A 22,291-nucleotide genomic window follows, 5' to 3' on the forward strand; every position below is an offset into this window, starting at 1 on the left:
AAGGGTTGGAGGTAATATATGCATTAGTGCATCTGTCCTTTACAAGGATTCTGTCAATAAATATTAAATTCTTTTGACAGTTTTTGTACTTCCATTAATTATTTATTGAAGGCTTATGTATAAAATACTAAACTAAATAATGAAATTTTTGTAAAGGCACGCTTACAAACCGCAAATATTTTATAAGCAGATTTTTTCAGTCATCTTTTTTTGTTTCAGTAAAAAATGTGAAGCAAAAGATTACAATTTTTAAAATACCTATCTTATTGGTTTTCATTTATGTTTTCATTTAAGTAAAAGCCTTTTTTCCTATTACCATTTTTAATTATTTATTTTGTACTTGTACGCTTGTTGTGCCAATCGTTTACTTTTATTAAGCAATAACAAAGTTTAAATTTATAATCTGTTTGTAATAAAGTTAAAGCTTGTTACGTGAATCGTTAACTTCTCTAAAGCATTGATACAATATTAATTGATGACTAATTGAAGCAACAAATACTCGCACAAAACTTAAAAAGGTTCTTGTTGTACAAATCAAGAAAAGTTACTCCTTATATACTCCTTATAAAGATAAACGCTATTGTGTAGAGTCTGTTTTCTTTAAATTCTTTATCTTGGAAATTACCATCCGCGACTGCACTCCTAATAATCAATATTGCCGTCCTGGCCGCGTTCAACGCTAATGTACCGATCCCAATTGCCTGGCGCTGACAGAGGAGAACAGAACCGAAACGAAACGAACCGAACAAAATAGAATAGAACGGGGCCGGGCCAAGTCCTGTCCATAAACAGAATGACATGGCAGCCAATTAATGTCTACCATGTCACGGGTTTGCTTTGCCCTCTCTGCCAGAGTTGCCTGCGCGCCATATCCCCCACTCACTGTTCACTGTTCACTACTCACTGCTCACTATTCACTACTCACTACTCACTTGGTTTTGCTAACGAACCTTGGACCGTCATCATCATCGTCGGCTTCTGTGCCAAATGGGCAATTTGTTGTCGTTTATATAAGGCGCATTCTGTGCATTTTCATTGTTATTATTGCACCATCTCTCTGGGCTCTGCCGTATAGCCCCCTCTCTTTCTTTAGCCAGCCAGCTGTCTCTTTCTGTGGTTGCCACTGCCATCTATGCTATCTTCCTTGCACTTCCTGGCCACACTGGTGTATATTAATTTTGATGCTGGGGCCAGAAAAGTGCACATTTACATGCAGAGCGGCATTTGTAATTTGTGGACTCTTAGCCAAGTACCTCCGACTGGCACGCCCCCTTTTTGTTTTTTTTTTGTGGGAGTAGTAATAGACCATGGTAGTCCGTAATTGAGTTCATGTCATGTGCTGCTGTCGAAGTCTATCTCGCTTTGGTCTCTGCCTCTTTTAATATTCCTTAGTTGCCCACTCCCCCGATGGCCAAAACTGCTGAGAGTTGCACTTAAAAATATAGCTGCATATTATTCTTGGTTTTCGGGCGCAAAAAACAAGAGCAACAGCAATTCAAAAATCCCTCGAGGGGCACGCTTAGCCAGCGGCAGTCCGGGGAAAACTGAAAATTTTCTATAAATCCGCACTTATTCCCAAAACAATAAAACGCGCAACAATTGTGCCAATTCGCTCTTAAATATGCAACAGCAACAACAGTGGAGGTGCAATGAGGGGAATCAAGGGGGGTCAAGGGGGTGGGGGACGGGACAGCAACAGCTATAGCCCATATTAGGAATGCCATAATTCAGCGGCGATGGCTGGGTCGGCAGTCCTCGGCTCGAGTCCCTGCTAAGCCCACTCTTGTAGTCATTTGCCTGGGACCTAGACAAAAGCAACGGCAGCAGCAATAGCAATAGCAATACCAACACCAGAAATAGCAGCAACATCAGCGGTGGCAACTGCAACACAGTGGGCAGCAGCAATATACTGAGAAAAATTAACAAAATTGGCTACAAACTATCTACGAAATCAAATGGTTACTGTTTTATTTTTAAAAAAAGTGTAGAACATATTTAATATTTACTTAAATATTAGAAGTATATTGAATAATTTTTAAATTGATAAAAAAAAATTACACATTGAAATTTAATATGAAAAATATTTATTAATGCCTATGTTTCACTTATAATTTGTGAAATACAATTTTATTCTATTAATATTTCATAAAGGAAAATGCATAAATATTTGAAAAAAATATGTATTTGTTAACTTAAAAAAAGGGATATCTGTTTATTAAATGTTTCCAATTTTTTGCCCATGTGTATTAGCTGCAGAATGTATGCCAGCAATTTAGACAACTTCGTTGGGTAGCGCAAGCTGGCTAAATTATCAAAAAATGGAAAAGCGAGAAACAAAAACAAAAGGAAGCGATAACTTGCATCGTTGCTGGACCTGAAAAGGGGGTGAAGAGGGGGGCTTTTGATAGGTGACGGTGGTCCTGAGGAAGGGGGGGGCTATTTTCGGGGGCGTGGGCACACAAACACAATAAAACTTATTTACGAGTCACGACGGGGTGGATGCAGGGGCTCCAGCGTAGTTCATTGTAATGCACTTAAAGGGGGGCCATTTCGCAGGGGCGTCGAGCGAAAAGGGGGAGGGGGAAAGGGGCGAACAAGATGCGCGCAAATGATATGCAAAAAAGGGGGCGAACGTTTCGGTTAAAGGGTAAATGAGTGCGCAGCGTGAGGCGAATGAATGAAAGCGCCCGAGCCAAGGAAACTGGGCTGGGAAAATCGCGGGAAAGCGGCGGGAAATGCAGGCGGAGTGGCGACACTGAGGCCAGGGTAATATAAATGAAGGCAACAAGGGGCAGGCCAGAGAGCAGCAGCAATAATATAATAACAACAGACACGAGCAGGAGCGAATTCGGCACTGAACAAATTAAGCAAGGTCAGAAGTCTGCATATATTTATTTTATAGAGAAATTAACTTTTAAATGCATTAATGGTATTTTCGTAGGAAAAATTGATATAAATTAATTTATATTGATTTTTTAATTTTAAGAGCTAAGAATTGTGACACTTTTGAAAAAGGTAAAGTAACTTAATAAATCTCTTTTTTAGATACTTTGGCTTAGATATATTAAACTATTTTATTGCATATTAAAACATATTCAAATATTATAAAGTTAATTAGGATTCAAACTTATATTCTTACATATTAATAAATTTACAATTATCTTTAACAAACTGCCTCTATATTTTGGTTCCAAAAATATTTTAAACTTTTTTTACCCATTTATTGACATTGTAGTGAAATATTGTTCGTTAACAATCCCAACTAAAGGCAAACTCCTCTTTTCCTCCATTTCAGGTACCCAACGAATAGAATTGGAACTCACTCCGCGGCATTTTCCCCTGGAAGGTAAGCGTAGTCCCTTGCATCCGCTGGTAATGAGTCCGGCCACGCCTCTTTAAGTTTTAATAAACGCGCCCATTACGCATACGCCCCATTAGCGTGCGCAACATGCGTTGAGCGGCGCAATTTTCGTTCAGTGCACACGGTGCAAGAAGGTCCAAATGGGAGGGATTGGCCAAGAAGATGGAAGGGATTCGGGGGCGTTGGAGCAGGAGTAGGAGCAACCGGAGTGGGACTTGCGACTGGGTCCTCGTCACAGTACGTAAAGTTCTCAGTAGTCAGTGAAATTGCTGCGCGTCTTGTTTATTGTTGTTGTTGCTACTTGGCTGCTTGGTGTTGCCAAAAGTGTTGGACAGTTGGCTAGTTTTCAAATAAAAAAAATATGTTTTTTTGAAAGGAAGTTAAGAAAAACTTCTCAATTTGTAAGCTTCTTAAGATTTCGGGCATAGCCCTTCGATTTAAAGCAGCTTAAATATTGTAGTTTCCTACAAATGCTAGTTATTTAATAATAATTAAAAAAATGTTTATTAAAATAAAATTATCAATATTTCATTGCATATGTACTACAAAGTTTATGAGTGATTTGAGCTTGACATGTTTATAATAATATGTGCATTTTCTTATAGACATATTAATAAATTGTTCAGACTCAAATAAAGTGTTCGATAATATACTTTGAACAAAGAATAAATTTGTACTACAAACTTTCAGACTTTTAAATCATGGTTATATATATGCTTACCAGATATACAGAAATGCCATTTAAAATTTGCCAGTTTTTAGACGTGTCCTGGAATCCCCAAAATATTTTTTTTTTAAATTTGTGAGACACGGTTATAGTTTTAAATACAAATTTAGCTACTTTTGAAAGCTCCTGATGAATGATTTGGCAACTCTAGCCGCTGGTATATTTCGCTACTGCAGACGTGGCTGCTGCCTTTATTAAGGCGCTTTATTGTCGACTCATGCTGCAGGGAAATTGCACCTCCATCGCGCCATCGTCGCCGCTGTTGCAGCAGCATCTTCAGCCGTGTTTCAGCCCCCTTGGCCACCGATATTTATGGCCGGCAATGCTTTGTGCGATTATTTATTCGCTTCTTTGTTTGCCTGCTCTGCTCGGTGGGTCGAGAAACCATATGAGCGGACGTCGCGACTGCACATGCAAATTGGCAGCGTGCGGGTGCCAAGGCTCATTAAAATGTACGCCGCACAAAAAAAAAATGGACGAAAAGTGGCCAGAAAAATAAAGTAAACAATATGCATATCCTTCGAAAGAAGCTGGCAAGGACATCGTCATCATCTCTTCCGTGCGTGTGTGTATGTGTGTGTGTGTGTGTGTGGGCGTAATCGTGTGTGTAATAAATGATAATCCATTATATATCAATTTTTATCGCACCCAAAGTCGGGCTAAGAGCATTGTCGCTATACTTTATGGCTCCGACTTGGGGGCGAAAGTTGAGTGGGCAAGCTTAAAGCGGGCATGGTCCTTAAATAAAGTGCCTTCCTGCTGACGACTTTATATGCTCTACTTAGTGGAGACGAACGATTGATTCTAATTCGATTTCAATGCCACCAAATAAGCTTAGGCTGTCTTCTTTTATAGTTTGTTGGCTAAATTAAGTTTATTTATATGTTAATACTAAGGAAAAGTCAGTAGCTAATAAGTGCCTTTTGTTTGAAAAAATATGAGAGATTTGGTTTTATTATTACAATTTTATTGACTTCATTTTGATATAAGAAAACATTTGAAATAAGAAAATTACCGAAAAATTTATGATTCCTTACATATAAATACTGTGGATTTGAATGGATTTTTCCGTGCTGTATTTTCTTTTCTGATTTTTTTTTTCCTTGTTCTTCCTGAATTTAAACCATATTTAGTTGATAATAATAGTTACGTAGCATGACTTCCTTTAGTTTCACCAGTAAAATTACTCATAATGTTTCTCGTACTCATTAGCCACCAATCAGAGATATAGGAGTCAAAAAAACAACTTTCTGATGACCACAGAACCCAAAAATGTAGCAATCCGAAATCAGTTTAACTGTAATGCGTCACGCCAAATCGTAGTTAGAACTTTAGGCTTGAGTTTGGCCAAGAACTTTTGACAGTAACTGTAAACGCTAAGCGCGTGGTTTTTTCTATTTCGCCGGCTACTAATTAACTGCCGCAAAATTGACGCATCATCATCCTGCTCATCATCGAGGGCAAAACTCGATACCTACAAGCTTTTATATATATACATATATATATAATAAGTATATCAGGCGTCATTATGGCGTCTTTTTCGGGATCCTCCCGCATTTCCCCAAAACACCCACTGACTGTTTGCATGTGGCTAGCGGGCCGTGGTTAATTAGGAAGCAATATTTAACGTTAATGCGAAATAAATCGCAGCCGAGTAGAAAAAGTCGATGGCGATGCCCGAAGAAGTCGCTCACTTAATTATGTTGACGTTTATGCCGGCATCTGCCATCAGACACCCACACAACATAAGCGAAAAGGGGCTGAGGGAGGTGGGCTTTTCTGAGATGTATTGGTGGCGAGAACCCACCAGATCCCCCAGTGGTAATCATTATTAATGATGACTTTTAGTTTACAAGCTAATTATTTGTTACTGTTACTTCCAGGGCCATTGGAAAAAGAGTGTGGGGGCGAAAATGTTCTGAGCATTCGCGGGTCTTACACTCACAAATAAAAAATGCCAAAGCTTCAGTAATCGTATTAACTGGAAAATATTTAAAAATGGTAAAGTATCTTTTGATATTTGCCATGACCATTTGAGGAATGTGTTCTCAACTAGTAACTCTCTTATGACGAATTTTTTAAAGATGAAAACTGTGAAGCAGCAACCTTTGAAGTGGCTAAAAATAGTGATTCCCAATTCCAAAATGTTAACAAAAAAAATAACAAGAGATTTTAATATTTAAGCATTTTAGTCAAATTATTTCGTTTCCATTCTTAACAAATACCTTAAATAGCTCTGTTTGCAAATTACCCCTTCTTTTTCCAAGTGCCAAGTTGGCTGATTCTCAATTTTGAGCTTTCGGCGCCTTTCGCTTTGATATCGTGGTCGTAATTAATTTATTATATAGCCTGGCAGCGCTCCGCTTTTTGTTTGGGCTCTTATTAATTACCAGTTGGTGTGTGAAATTTTTGCATATTATGTTTGCTGGCACAGAGGCCAGTGGATTGTGTAAGCCGACAAGTATTGAAATTGTTAGCCAAAACGATCTTTGATCTGAAATGGTAATCTAAACGATTTTAAAATGCAAATTTAAGCTGCTTAAAGAAATATGACCGCAGGAAAAAAACGGGGCACAAAAGAAGTCAGAAGTCGAGCGAACTGAAATTTTTTGTATGTAAATCAATCGCTACGCCCACAGTACAAAAACTAGAGGCGGTCATAAATAAGCAGACATCAGCGAATCGGGTTAACAATGAATGGATTTGGAAATCCGTTCAAAATTGGGTCACTAGAATTGCGCAGACGCAGCGGAAGTTGATTTGGCCGAGATTGGTGGACTTTAAAGACGCTCGGCAGAGTGTAATAAATAGCAACAGATAAATTTAGCTAATGTTTCCTTCAATCATTGATCTAGTTTGCTGCGAAATCGTTAAGCGGAAAGATACTTAGATAAACAACGACCTACTTTTTATCCAGTCTTGGCGAAATATTAGCTGCAGGTACAAAACAAACAGTCATGCGAATATAACATAATTTTCCACAGAGTATTATTTTATATTACATTGATTTTCTGAATGACAGATTTAATTTGCAAAGCTAAGCCCATAAATAAGTCAATATGTCGCTGATTAAATATTATTTAGAACACAAAATACCCATAATACTACTTGCAAACATTTAATCTAACACGAAACCGAAAAATCACCGGCTTGCATAAATTAACGTGCAATGAACTTAAACGAATGACATAAAGTGTTATGTACACAGCAGTAATTATGAAAATTTGCATTAATTCTCTGGCTGACAAAAAATAAACTCTGATGATGACGTTCATTCGCAGACAATGGTGTCAACTGTGACGAAATTGTTTTCATGATTTGTTTTGGTCTTGCGTTTCAAAATTACGCAAACGATCGCACGACGACAGCCAAATACAGAAAAAATCAACAGAAATGTCTGCAAAGTGCGTGGGAAGCGGTTAACACGACATCGAGAAGGCAAAACAAAAGCCCGAAACGCAAACAGTAGCGAAAAAAACTGATTACAAAATAACAACAATAAGGCGAACAATGCAAGATGACGACAAATTAGATGCAGCAAAGGTAAAATTAAATAAAAATGCAATTAAAATGCACAGCATTTTCTGCGACGATGAGGAGAAGGCGGTGGCGGTGGGGTTACGTTGGGAATAATTAAAACAATTTTCCCCCCACTCGGTGTGTGTGTGTGACACAAAACAAAAGCGAAAGTGTTGAAATATTTATGCAGAAAATGCACACAAAAAGTGAACCGAGCAAAAGGTAGCGAGCGACACTTGTCTCCAGCTATATATATATATAACACTCGTATTCGTACGATATAGTGATAACCGACCAACAACAAGTCGAATTTTTATTCGCATTTTTAATGGCACCAGCAAACGACTACGAGTTGTGAAGCAGCTTTAAGTGAGTGGATTGAGGAGTTTTCCGAACTTGTTTGAAATGAACTAAATGAAAATCTCTAAGTTACGAATTTCCATGTCAAACATTAACAGAAGAAATGTTGTACATATATTATTGAAAATTCAAAAAATGTCTCATATAAAATAAATATATATTAAGTTTCATGGCAAACATTAAACATTAAATTGCACTAGAAACCTCTTCTTTAATTTGTTACTTATGAAATAAGTAAGTCTTAATACCCAATTATTCATAATTATTAAGCAAATAAGTAATCGTATATTATCTGCCAACCTAAAAGTTTTTTTTACTAACATTAAATCATGTTTTTTTTAAGAAACTTGTAAAATTCGCAGTTAATAATTGATGGTATTTACCTGTTCTGTACGAGGATGCCAATAAATTACACTTTGATATCAAAATATTATTAAACATAATTTTAATAAATTATGAAACTAACTAATTGAGCCTCTTTTTGCTTAAATATATAAGTGCATAACTTTTAAAGTAAGCCTCGCCTTGTGCATTTGTATTTTAAACGATGCACGAAATGTGTGACTAATTTCTGCCGTTGTGTTGTGTTGTTGCTGCGTTGTTTTTGTCCATTGTTGGACAAAGCTGCTGCTGTGTTGCTGGTGTTGCTGCCGTGCTGATACTCGTGTTGCCGCCTTTGCTATGCATCACGACGCATGCGCCACTGCCGCCGTCGATTTGCTTTTGCTTGTCTGCCGAGCGTCTGCCTTTCGGCTGGCTGATGTTGTTTGTGTCGTTGCTGCTGCCTTTTGGAGGTAATTAAAATGGAAATTGCATTCACAGTTGTTGGCCAGAGTGAACAATGCACGAGTGTGCCACGTCCGCTGCCACAGTTAAATGCGCTAATAACTTTATTCAGCCGTTGTCGCTGTGTATGCGTTGTTTGCATAGTTGCTCTGCTGCTGTAACTGCTTGGCATTGCAACATTTTGGCTCAGATTGTTATCGTTCAAAAGGCAGAGGCAGTGGTAGTGGTAGTGGCAACTGCAAGACAATCGCACGGAAATGGCAAATGATGTTGTTACCAATTTCATTTGTTGTTACTTCAATGCTCCCGATTGTCTGTTGGAAACTGCTTTTTTTATGTCTGGCGCTCGCATTCAAAGTTCAAGCGTGTGAAGGGCAAACAAACTGCTCAAAAAAAAGCAAACAACCAAACCAAACTGCCAAAACAAACATCCAAGTAACCGTATTTTCACGCAGATTTAATTTAATTTTCATGTGGCCATAAACAAGAGTGAGGCGAAGACGTTGGATTTGGATTTGCCCGCAGTTTGTTTTCGGATCCCGGACTCAAAGTTTTTATGTGCAAATCGAAATGTCAATTAGCGTTAACCTTAATTTACATGTCCATCTTATGCAACCAAATCGATTAGGGTCACGGGTAAGATGGGAAGTCTTTATGGTAATCTTTTCCACTCCCAACCAAAAAAATGGTAATAAGATGGCTTGTTCTTTGTTTAAATTGTATCTGACTTTACAGCTTGCAAATAAACCAATTAAGAGCCCAAAAAAACAGTTTTCCATCTTCGCTTTGGCCCACATTAACCATATTCCCTTCAATCCGCTTGTGACAAGCCACAATTGTTAACGATTATGGCCAAAAACACATGTCGAACTGCGGCCATAAATGGGAATCTCGTTGAATGGCCACAAATTGGCAATAGCCCCGTCGACAAGCTGGAAATTATTTATTAATAAACATAATAACAAGCGGAGAAGAAACGGCAGAGCCATAATAAATAGAAAACGCACGGAATGCCAATTAAAATTCAAGCCGCATCGCCGCTTAATGTCATAATTATGAGCCAACTAAAGAGATTTACGTATATTTTGTTTCACAAAACTTTTTGGCCGGGTGCTCGGCCTGCTCTTGGTTAAATTTGTTATTAATATTGTTTTTCTTGTTGTCCGTTGGCTGCCGGTGCTGCTGGTCCCTGTGCGTGTGAGATTGTTGGCCAAAAAAAAAATAATAAAAGTTGGCGACTGACATCGATTATGCAGGAACAGGAAGTGGCACGCTCAGCTCCTGAATATATATTATGAACAAATTTATATATATATAAACGAAAAGCAGACAGTTGACACGTCAACTTCTTGGCGTGTTAACGAACAAATCTATCTTGGAGGCGAACAAAAAATTGTCATAATTAAAGCATCATGCCACAAGTCGGTAGTTGGTAGTCAGTAGTCACCAGTCACGAGTCACGTAACAAAAATAGCTAATTCAATTTGCAATTTAGCTCTCGCATAAAATTGTACGGCAAATTAATAATATTCAAAAAGTCGCAAAAAAGTTTGCGAGTGGGGAAAAAAGTTTTACTTAAATTGTGGTCATAATTGACGAACACTGAATGCAATTAATCAATTACTTAAATGTTGTTAAAAGCCAACCAAATGGAATACGGTTCACAAAAAATCAGCTAATTGATTGTGGCTTCTAAGATGAATTGTTAAAACGTGGAGTAACTGCACTTATTGGTTGAAATTATAATTTTTTTAGATGTTAAAAGTTTAATGTGTTTAAGTTTATAAAGTGAGAACACGCTTGGGAAATATTTCTAGGCAGCATTTATTATGATTATTTGGACATGTTTTTTTTTAAATGAAACTTTATAACTTTCTAGCACAGTCATGTTTTAAAAGGTTTTTTTCATTGAAAATAAGAAAGTTAATTAACTATATAGCTTAGTCATTTTAATAAATCCATTGTTTACTTTCTTTTTTTCTGTTAATAAATACATTTCCTGTCGCACAAATAATCAATAACACCAACCAAAAAAGAATTGTTTTTTGAGACGAAAACTAATAAAAATTATATCGAACCTTAACCCTTTTTCAAATGTTATAACGATATTGATTTCGAATCACTTGAATGAGTTTACTGTAGTCCCTCTTGGCAGTTCACTCATATCCCTTTCATTCCCCAAAGGATGTTGAATTTCCATAATGTGCTGCCTACTTTTGTGCGCTTAAATAATTGTGGTCCTTCGAACTGCGTTTAAAATTGAATGCGAAAGGTGGTGAGGGTTGATCTGTGCGTAATCTATCCAGGAAGCCAGCTGCCTGAGCATTGACCTGAGGTTTATTATTCCGCTGCCTCGGTCTCTGTTGCTCTCACCTGCTCTTTCCCTGTCGCACACAAACACGCACATGCACACACGCCCACACAGAATGAAATTTAATCAAATGAAAGCTAGAGGCAATTATCCTTTAAACACAATTAATTAATCACGCAAACAAACACACGCTCACCGCGTTACTTACACATATAGTATTTTGTTATTTCGAGCGTAAAGTGCAACAATTTTTCCTGTGCCCCGTATCTTTTTTGTGCGTGTGCGGGTGTGTGTGTGTGTGCCGCAATATTAACATATCCTGCGTGTTTAAGTTACGCATAAAATTATATCCTGATTGAATTGCCCGGCCGGGAAAGTCTGGTGCCCAGCGTCCACATGGCCACATAAAATATGCGATTTTCAATAAAGTTGCCATCAGCTTGTTTGGTCCCGGGCACAGGCACCAAATTGGGAGGGGCGTGGCAGTTCCTTGGCATTGTCGTCGCGTTAAAATCCGCACCCACGCACATAAATCACGTGCGTGAATCTCTGTGAATGTGTTGGTAAATGGGGGCGGAAAGGGGAAGGAAAGGGTCACAGGGTCACGGCAACTGTTGGCAAACGGAAAATCAGGAGGAATCGCCCGTCGATGCTCACATATTTACACAGTGCAAAAGTTAAATTTGTTTCTGAAATCGATTTAATGCAGGATATTCCCACAGCATCGGTAGGGCCACAGAAAAAACAAAGGTTTTTGAACAGATTTAATTATTTATTTAGAATAAAACCATAAATGATAGCCTACATAATATACCAAAAAAGTATTTAAGAAAATTAAAAGTTAAATAAAAGAGATTAAAATAAAAAATATTTCACAAATTTTATTCAATTGAACTTTAAGAAAGTTAAGAACATAACAGTTATATAGAATTTGTTTCATTAATGATTTATTTTATTTGTTTTTCTTTTTAAATGATTGTTCTTTAACTATATATTTATTTAAGAATTTAGGCCTCATAAATCATTAGTTTAAATTGATTTAAACATTCAAGACAATCAATCTTTTTTGTTTCATCAAGAAATTAAAAGAAATCGATGAGAATATATATTTTTCAGTGCATTTGTACGAGTTAACGGCCTATCGGCTGCACTGCATCCGCCTGGACATTGGCCATTGTTGATTTTCCTATTGTTGGTGTTGCTTGGGCCTTCGATATTGTTGTTGTTCTTGTTGTTGTTGCTGTTGGGCACACGTGTCAATGGCAGCGCGAGCACATTTTCACTGTCGTGTTTAATTAGAGTGCTGCCCTGGAGGTGCATCCCTCTATTTCCCACCCGCTTTTCCGCCGCGTTCGCCACCTAAATCCATTGTCAGCCCTGTGTTTAGGCCCTGACGTTTGGGCCAACTGGAGATTGGGAGTCAAGTGCGTTTCGTGGACTGAACACACAAGTATAGTACAGGGGAGAACTTTAAGGTGTTAATGACACTCGATTGAAGCACAAAAGTGCTGTGGTCACGAAGGCGAACTCATTAGTTAATTAAAATCTGTGCGTAAAATGTTGTAATTGAAATGGGGTTTACTTATAAGTTAACACCAATAATTATTGGTATTCATTATTAATTTCTAAAATGCCCTTCAAAATAAAAAATGTCTTAATTTCTATGCTTTTAAAATTGATCAAAAGATTAAGTATAAAAAAGAAGTTTGTGTTATGGTGTGCATTAGCACTAACGGGATACAAATAGGCTTTTTATTGTACAAATATGTGTTCAGTTCAATAATTATGATTTCAATAAACTTCCATACAGGTTGTAAATATTTCATTTATTTTCTGTTTTTGACAGCATACATTTTTTTAATCTCATCACTGTTTAAGATGCAACAAAGTTATTATTTAATCTCATCACTGTTTTAGGCACAACTAGATAATTATTTTTATGCATAATTTTAATGCATTTGTAACAAGGGTTAGCTTTAAGCCTTTGATCCGCTTATAATAGATATTTCATATATCAACACTGTTTTATAGACTGACTGACTGATATTTATTTAGGGCTTATAGTTTCCCCATTATTTCAGCGCCTGTTCATCCATTTGAATGCCCTTAACTCATGAGTTTCACCTGTCGCAACAACCCTTTGGCATTTGCTCCGCCCACAAAATGCAACCTGACACGTGATTGCTCGGCAATTTCCACCTGCCCTGGATGACTTAACATTTTCCCCGTTGCGTGCTATATTATTTAGTTAGGCAAAAGTGAATAACCGCTGATGGGGGTGTGCATATATTAGGAAAGAAAACAAAAAAAAAAAAAAGAATGAAACTTGCAACAAATTGAACGATTTGTTTGGTCCAACGCCTCGTTTGTTGTTCATACGCCGCGGGCGCCAGCATTTTAGCCTGCTTTAAAGTGCAATCGTTCGTTCGCTTTTTTTCTCCTTGTTTTTGGCCTGCACATTTCTTATCATCTAAAGCACATAAACGTGTCATGGGCCTGGTTGGTTGCCATTTATGGGCGCTTAAAGTCAATCCCGGCCAAAGGCGAGATGGGAAATCTGTAAACTGAAGAGCTGCGTCGGATGGGAAACCAACGCACATTGCTATCCCAGCCAGCCAGTCAGTCGTCGAACCGGCGAACGAGAGCTGCCAATCGTTGACATTGCAGGCCAGTCTTTAACCGAGGGCCACAAACCGAGAGCTGTAATGGCTAAAAAGACTGGGCCCATGGAAAGCGACTCGCATGTCGCCCTGTCATATGCGCAAATTAGTCGTTAGCCGCGCTTTGGCTTTGGTTTGGCATGGGTTTGGGCTTGGGTTTGGGCCAGCAGTTGGCCCGGGAGTTGGAGATTCCGACTTGAAGCTGCGGCGCGAGTTTAATGACTTTGGCGTTAGACGACGGCGCTGATGAGGCGCATGATAATGGCCCTGATGGGCCGCCTTCTTGTCAAAGTCGACAAGGGAACGTTGCAGCTGGAGCGTTCTGTTCTCGTTGGCAATGGCAACGGCAACGGCAACGGCAAATGTCAGGCAAAAGTTTGCCGCAGAGCCAAATGTGCTCCTCATATGCACTCCAATGCACTTCGGCACACATGCACTGGGAGGAAAAAAGAATAAGAAAATTTTAGTTTAATGAGTTAACATCATTATACACAAAACAAAGATATTTCGAGTATAACAGGACCAGTATTGTTTGAGGTATTCAAAATTCTATCTCTAACAAGACATTTTTTTCATAATAATAAGATTGGTATTGCTCAAAGTTTACTGATATAGTTTACTGACTTCCCAAAACCATTTCTATCGACAACTGCTATAAATTGTTGATTTTTCAACGCTTTTCCGCCGTGTAAAGACTCTCATTCGAGAAAAAGACAGTTCCGGGCTCTGTGTTTTGTGCTTTTCACATAAATATAGCATAATTAGCATGTCGCTGGCATTTGAGCACTGTGTCCCGTCCCTTCGGCCCAGCATATTGTCAACGCTTATGGGTTCCTTGACTTCGGAGTCGACTCACCTTACAAGTTGCGGCTTAGTTCATTTGATTTCACTTCCCACTGATGTGTGTGTGCTGGAGTATCTCTGCGGAGTTGCATTCTGGATCTGCCATTAGCGTGGCTGCATCTTAGACAGAATTATGCAATCATCGTCTTGGGGCTGTTTCACCGTTCTGTGTTTGAATCTTTTCCATTTTGCATTTCGGTTTTAGTTCAGTTCCTGAACTGTCGCTTAATTATGCGAGATTTTTGCGACTTTTGTGTGTCTCATGAGCTAGGTAAAGTCTCTTAATTTACGGAGAAATAGAGACAGACTGGCGAAACTTAGTGAAACCCCTTAGTCGAGAGCCAAAAAGGCTGAAGGCAAAATGGTAATTGCTAATGCCTCGAATTACGGAAAACATTTGACATATCAAGCAAGTGTATGCTTCGAAAGCTACTTGTGGGGAAATTGAGTGAAGGAGGTTAAGAGTCAACTATTTGAATGCGTTTTCAGTGAGGGAGTTAGTAGCCAAGGTATTTAAGTGGATTTCTTTTGAAGGAGGCTGTGAAAAGTTGAGTATTACCTGTTTGACTTGAGGCGGTTACGTCTTCTAGTTCATCATGTATTAGTTTTTCAATTGGTAAATTAAAAAACACATATTTAATATAAATTTATTATTGTGTTAGACACTTTATAATCTAAATAATTTATAACAAACTAAAAAAAATATGCACACAACCGATAGTTAAGTGTAACGCAACCATAATTATTTTATGGGGTAATCAAAAGTCCACTCCACCGATTTCGTGTCTATAGATACTTGGCCATCGTTTACATAATCCAGCAAAGATACACATCTGTCTAACGATCTATAATCTCGCATACGTAAGATGCCTGATGACGATGATGATGATGGTAACTTTTGCAGCTCTAATTGACATGGAATCTCCACCACTCCTCCTCCAAATCGAATCCCCGAGATCTCCTCCTGGTGGTGATGGTGCCACTGCAACCTACCACTTTGTCTTCACTTTCTTTGGCCAGGCCAAAATCGAGCCAAACTAAACGAAACGAAACGAAACCAAATCAAGACGTGTAATTGTTGTGTTTCCATTCGGGCCTGTATCTATGTATATTGAGTGGATGTACAGCAACTTGCCTTGCAGTTCAGTTTCACTTTCTATGCGGTGGCGACACTTGCTGCGGTGGAAAGTGCTGCTTTTAGCTGCACTTTTTCGATGTTGGTTCGCCTTGGCCAAGTGTCGTTAACCCAATTTGAAAGCATTTGGCCAGGAGACGTCAAATGCAAATATGCAACGCAGGCAGACAACTTTTGCTTTCTCTGCTCTGGCCGGCAAAGGAAACCAGTTCATATGTTTGCTAACACTCGGCGGCTATTGGCCGATGTTGCAGCATATATATATATATATATTCACATATCGCCCAATTAGGGGATCTCCCTGGCCGGCAATTAAGTTGATAATTTTATCATAAACTTTGCATATGCCCGGGTCAAGTGTGTGTGTGTGTGTGTTTTGGGCCAAGAAAATCTCCAACTTATGAGCTATAAGTGTTGCCCTGGGGCGCCCCAAGGACTTTTGCCCGCAAATGAAATTGTTGCAAATTGTTTACTGCAATTTGTCTTGGCCAAATATTTATAGAATACGCTGGCTGGTCCAAAGAAAATATTCTTTAGCTGGTGAATTTATGTGGCCCGAGCTGGGAAAATATGAAATGCCGAAAATTCTCATCGCCAAAAAATGTGTGTGTACTCGGTCCGAACAATTACGGATTGGCATAGGGCGGCGGGCGCGTTGCCTGTCACTTTAGTCTAGACTGGGCCATAAATTATGCAGTCCAGCAACAGCTTGTCGGGACTCCAGGACTCGGATTGGGGCAGATATAGGCGCCACATCTCGGGACGTCGGTCTTTGCCAGATTGTTTTCCATACACCCAACAAAAAATGGTTATAAATGGGTAATATTTGAAGAAATTGTAATACCAAATGTGCTTCAAGCCAATAAGAAATAATGAATTTCATGTAAAGGAACATTATTTGTTATAGCTAGTACTTTCCTAGCCCATATTTACATTTTTGCACCGAAAGAAAAATATTCAAATTAACAAAACTTATGTTACAAGAATTATAAACTTTTAAATATAATAAAGTTCTTAGTAAGAGGCTTAATAGTTTAAAATGTACATATCAAACTTTTTATTTAAAATAACTACTTGTTACATGAATTTTAAACTATTACTAATTTTAAATGTACATGTTAAAATTCAAATATTTTTGTTTAAACTAATGCATTTGCCAACTAAGCTAAGTATTTTTGTTTAGAGATTATAAAATTCTAAAAATATGTCTCAATTTTTTTCTCGGAACTGTTTGATTTTTGAAAGTTCTTCTTTATTTATTTTGCAATTTTTTTTACTCTGCATCGATTCCCCAACTGCCCAAGCACTTGAATCCGGAATCAGTTGCAATTTGCATGTGGCGGTCAAGAGATGCCGATGCCGATGCCCCTTGCTGCATTTTCCCAGCACTTGGCCCAGTTGAGTTTGAGTGTTGCCAATCTGAGAGTATTGGCCATCGATTGCATAATCATTCGTCGGTCAGCAGGGCCTGAAGAATCTTGCCTGAGCTTTAACTTTGTGCTATTTTCGACTTTTAGCTGGGCATACAAATTAATAGCTTTTGGGCCAACAGCACAAGAGTATCCGTATACAGTTTTTGTGCTTCATGCAGTTTGCACTGGCGAAAACTTTTTTGTGGTTTTCAGTATTATTTAAATTCTGTGCGGCCGGCAAGCCACCTATCAATTTTCTGAGTAGAACTTAAAGCGGATGGCAATTTCCATAGCAGCAGCAGCAGCAGCTGCAAAAGTGTAAAATAAATTGGCAAATATATGCGAAATATCGGCTATGAAAAGCCAAATGAAATTGATATGCCATTGAGGGTGGTGGCATTTTGTGAGTTGATTTTTGCCAATTTATGTGGCAACCGAGAATGTTGCAACAAAATATTTAAACACGCCAAACGGAAGAGGCAGGGAGAGAAATGCAAGTGCTCTGCTAACGAGCCAAGCCAGCACTTGAATACACAAAATACAAATCGTCTATAGTTATATAGGTATATGCATTTGCTTTAAGTCAGCACTTTATGTACATGCCGAGTCAACAGCAACGCACAAATTTTTAATGTCAAAAAGTCACAACACAAGCGCCATCCAGCACACAGCACACACATGGATATGGACATCGACCGAAGTCGAACCCGAAGCCAGGGCACTAACTTGGCCAATAAATTCTGTCTCAATCAATATGGCTAAGGGGGAGGGGCACGGAAAGGGGAGGGGTAGGGGGAACTGCAGCATTCACACGTATCCGCCAGATACTCGGGCACACGCTCACCAGCTCACTCTCAACAGCCGCTGCCGGCGTTAGATAAATTCTTCCTGCAATTCAATGCGTACACAAACTGACAGCAGCCAACTGGCTCTTGCTATTGCCACAGTCCCTACGTGCACTGCTAAAAAAATATGGCAGTTAAAAAAAAAGTATTACAGCTGACTTCGAAATTAGGCATTTTAGTACTTATAAATACTTTTTAATACTTAAAAAGTTACAACAAAATATAAAAACCAATTTATTTACATGGTAATATAAAAAACAATATCATTTAAATAATATTCAAAGAATTTTTAAGAAGCTCAAATTGAAAATAAGGAAATAAATGTTTTCGCTGCTTGTTTTAAAAAATATTTTAAATAATTTTCCAATGTATAATGTAGAGTTAATTAGGTTACAATAAAAATTTAATAATATTGTTCAACTTCAAAAAACGGTTCAGTTTTATATGAATTTAATCAATGGGATCATATATAAAAACAAGACAACTATCAAAAAATAATAAAAAATCAAGAATGTTTGAATTCCATTATTTTGAGCAAGAATATTTCTGTCATTATTAAAAATGATTAGATATTTAATTAAATTTATAATTTCTGTGAACAATTAAGTCATCATAGATTTGCTTTCTGGCATCTTGTGTGGAAGAATGATTGTATTATATGTTTTTAAGCTAGAATAAATATGCCACTAACAAATGTGATCATTTTTTTTTTTAAATTGCTAAGTTTTGTAAACAGTTAAGTCATTATAGATGTGCGTTCTTGCCCCTTTGGCTCAAGAACACTGCAAAATGTTTCTGTCTTTAACAAAAATTATCAGATATTTCTGAAATTTAATTCTGTAAACAGTTAAATCATTGTAGAACTGTTTTTTTTTTTGCTGTGTCTCTGTGTGTATAGAACTAAATTTACACAAATATGCAGTGCTCTGGCTGGCTTTGCCCCATCCCCATCCCCATCTCAGCTTGCTGTCGCGTTCCTGTCAAAGACGGTATCTTATCTTCATTTGCTGAACTGAACCGAACCGTACGGAACCGAAACTGGACTGAAAATTCTCAGCTGGATCTTCATTGCCTTTCCTTTTTCGCCCCCAGCTCGTTTTGGCGCATTCCTGGCAACGTTTTCTATTAGCCAGCGCCTTTGTAGCCTGTCCAAAATCATTTGGGCTATTTAACTTTTAAGACTAATTAATTACGAAACGACGAAATGAGCAATGTCCGAGCGCAATGCCGCCGCTTTGACTGTGAAGTGAATTGTGAAGTAAAGTAAAGTTAAGTTTCAGTTACGTGGCGCAGCATGCCCATTTTCTTTGGGCTGATTTTTCTCGACTCGTTTTAATTACTTGGCCGTAGCCAACTCAAGTGGCCGGGGCGCATCGATGTCGACTTCTGGCGCAGCCATTGCGGTTAAAAGTTAAGCTGCTCCCAGGCTCCTAAGTAGCCGTGGCCATCTTCTGTCCCAATCCCAATCCCAATCCCAATCCCAATCCCGTTCCCATCCTCAACCATCTTCATCCATCGCCAGCCATCGCCAGCCATCTTCAGCCATTGCCGTGTAATTGACGCCGTTTCCATGGCGCTGTGTGAGAAAATCTTGGCCTGCTTGAGTTCATGAACTTTGCCTCATTTTATTCTGGATTTCTTTATTTTTTGTCTTTTTTCTAATTTGAGGTTCGGCCTTTTAAATGTTCTCACTTTGGGATGAGCGACTTTAAGTGTTTCGGTAGCCGAAAAACATTTATGTGAATTTAAGTGAGGAATGAGAGATTTATTTTGTCTTTATGTGGGATTTGTTTTGGGCGTTTTTCTGGCTACCACTGTACGCGACATAGATTCTAAAGGGAGATTTTAAGTAAACGACAAACGGGAATTTCAAGTACTTATATCTGGGATATATAAACGAAAGCCAAAATCATTTGATTAATTACACAGATTGGTTAAGTTTTGTCGAAATGATTCTGTTCTTGTATGATTTGAAACCAGTTTTGCTGTGGACCGTAAGTTACAGTACTTTATGAGGGTTCCCCACTGAGCTGCCCATCTATTTTTGGAGCGACTGCATTGTTGCCCAAAGCTGTGTGTTTACTGTTCGAAATGCCACTCAATTTGGGGTTTTTTTTTTGAGTCAATTTATCTGACTGTTAATTAAAAAATCAATGATGACGCTGATTCGACGGCGACTCGTCGTCGTCGTCGTCGTCGTCAATTGATAGATTGAGAAATTGAGCCATTCAACTTGAACTCGGCTATTAGGCAAACGAGATTTTTGTGAGTTGTCGCCGCTGCAATTTACAGTTGCTCGACCGCTCCCCGAAATCTCTCCACATGCCCCCGCCCCTTGTCATCAATATAATCCAGCTTTTTCGAGCCAATGAACGAAAAAGTTGTCAAAAACAAAACAAAATAAAATAAAAACAAAAATTTAAGACTGCTCAGGTAACGCTCAGTGACCGCTACTTGCACGAAAATGGCGTCGATTAGCGTTAATCAATTTGCCAGTTGCTTGAATATATATATATATGTGGATATATACATAAATGTATATTCTCGGGCTTACACACATCGTAAAGTGGCACAAGGTCTGGTTTTTGGGCTTGAGCTTGTCAGATACAGATACCATAAGATGTATCGCATATACACAGATGTAAGTGTAACGGCCAAAAGCGGATCAACTACTTTTCGCCGGCGTGTTAATGAAAAATGCGTTGGCCGCCGGCGGCAGAAAAGTTGATGATGGGGGGAGCGGGGAAGGGGGGTGTAGTGGGGCCAAGTGGAGGAGCGAGTTCATCAGCGGAGCAAAAACCTTGTCGCCACGAAATGAAACGTGTTTCATTCCTGGAAACTTCATGTGTGTGGGGAGAGCCGGGGAGGGGGACTAAGTCTGCTGCTCTATCCCCCTTCTGTATCTGTCACTTAACCCTCATTTCTGCTCCTATTTGAGCCCCCCTTCGCCCCGCCTCCGAATCTCAATCTTTTGGCCACGCACGAAAGTTGTTATCGCTGCCACAGTTAGACATCGAGACAGTCCCTGACTGCCACTGTTACCCACTAGACGGATATAGTGGCTGGAGTTAGTGAACTAAAATGGGGGAGATTAAGTACACTCAACGAAATTGGCATTTGAAATCGGCATGAAAGTATACTACAAGTTAAAGGATTTGTGGTTGCATTCTATGTATGTATTCTACAGAAAATGTTTATGCAGACTGATACTTATGATTTAATAAAGATATTTCCAATAAAAAATACTAATAGTTTAATGAGGTCATCCTCCTAAAAAAAATTTTTTTAACTAAATATCGAAGCTAGCTATTTGTATAACAATTTTTAAATAAATAGATATACTCTAAGCTAAATTTTTCATATTTTTTTCAGATTTCTCAAAAAGAAAAATTAACAATTCTATAGAATTTAAGGAAAATTATAAACAAATTATAAATATAAGTTTTTATTGTATATATTTATTTGGATTTCTTAAAAGGAAAGGTAAACCGTTCTTAAAAATTGAATTAAAGTAATATATATGTAATACATGTTCTACCTATTTTTTACCAGTCTAATAGGCCATTCCGTTTTACTAAAAATATCTTAAGACATAAAACAGCTTTTTAACATAGGTATTTCCCATTGGCTTAAAATGGTTTTTAAATATGTAAATAAACTTACATTTAACTAGCCTTACAGCCAAAGTGTCAATAAAAGGGAAGCAAAAATTAACTATTATTTTGCCAAGTGCGAAGGTAGCAGGAGAAGTAGTAAACTCTGGCTCTATTGGTCAGCAGGGGCTCTTTCTTCCGAGGCAGACAGTCCTGCAGGCATTTAAGTAAATCGCCTGCGCCTGCCTTTGTTTTCCTTCTTTTTGCGTTTAGTATTTGTGTAGGCTTATTGGTGCTGCTGGCACGATATCGCTTAATGTTTGCTTTTAATTATCAAATCAGCACATGATCATTACGCTGCCGACAATGGCGACAATTATCTCGGAGATAACGATGATAATAATGATAATGATGAGGCCGATGCTGATGCTGCAAGCATTTCACAAGGCATTAAATTAAACACTTTATTTGAACAATTTTTATGCATATTTGCCAAGCATTCCCCACATTGACTGAAAAGGCAAATATTATTGTTTACAGATAAAATCGAAAGAAATGGAAAGGCAAAAAACGAGGAAGCAATAAAAGTTGTTAAATTAATTTTTGTTTGTCATTTTAAGTGAAATATATTTTATGTGATTCACCCTGGGCTCGACAATTTAATTTCCTCTCACCTTTTCCCGTTTCCGCATTAAAAAATTGAACTCTTTTTACTTTTGGCTAATCAAATCTCGGCCCT

The 22,291-nt window shown here is 38.2% G+C and overlaps 1 protein-coding gene across 1 annotated transcript in view; it reads left to right on the forward strand.

Moving 5' to 3' along the window:
• LOC108145946 overlaps window positions 1-22,291 on the forward strand; it is a 120,230-nt gene that overhangs the window by 43,668 nt on the left and 54,271 nt on the right. Inside the window, exon 3 of the mRNA XM_017271654.1 lies at window positions 3,296-3,346. The gene's annotated coding sequence lies outside the window, so the exon portion shown is untranslated. The remainder of the gene's footprint in view (window positions 1-3,295; window positions 3,347-22,291) is intronic.

The sequence above is a fragment of the Drosophila elegans genome, unplaced genomic scaffold (genome assembly GCF_018152505.1).
Source record: "Drosophila elegans isolate 14027-0461.03 unplaced genomic scaffold, ASM1815250v1 contig_208, whole genome shotgun sequence".
NCBI classification, from domain to species: domain Eukaryota; kingdom Metazoa; phylum Arthropoda; class Insecta; order Diptera; family Drosophilidae; genus Drosophila; species Drosophila elegans.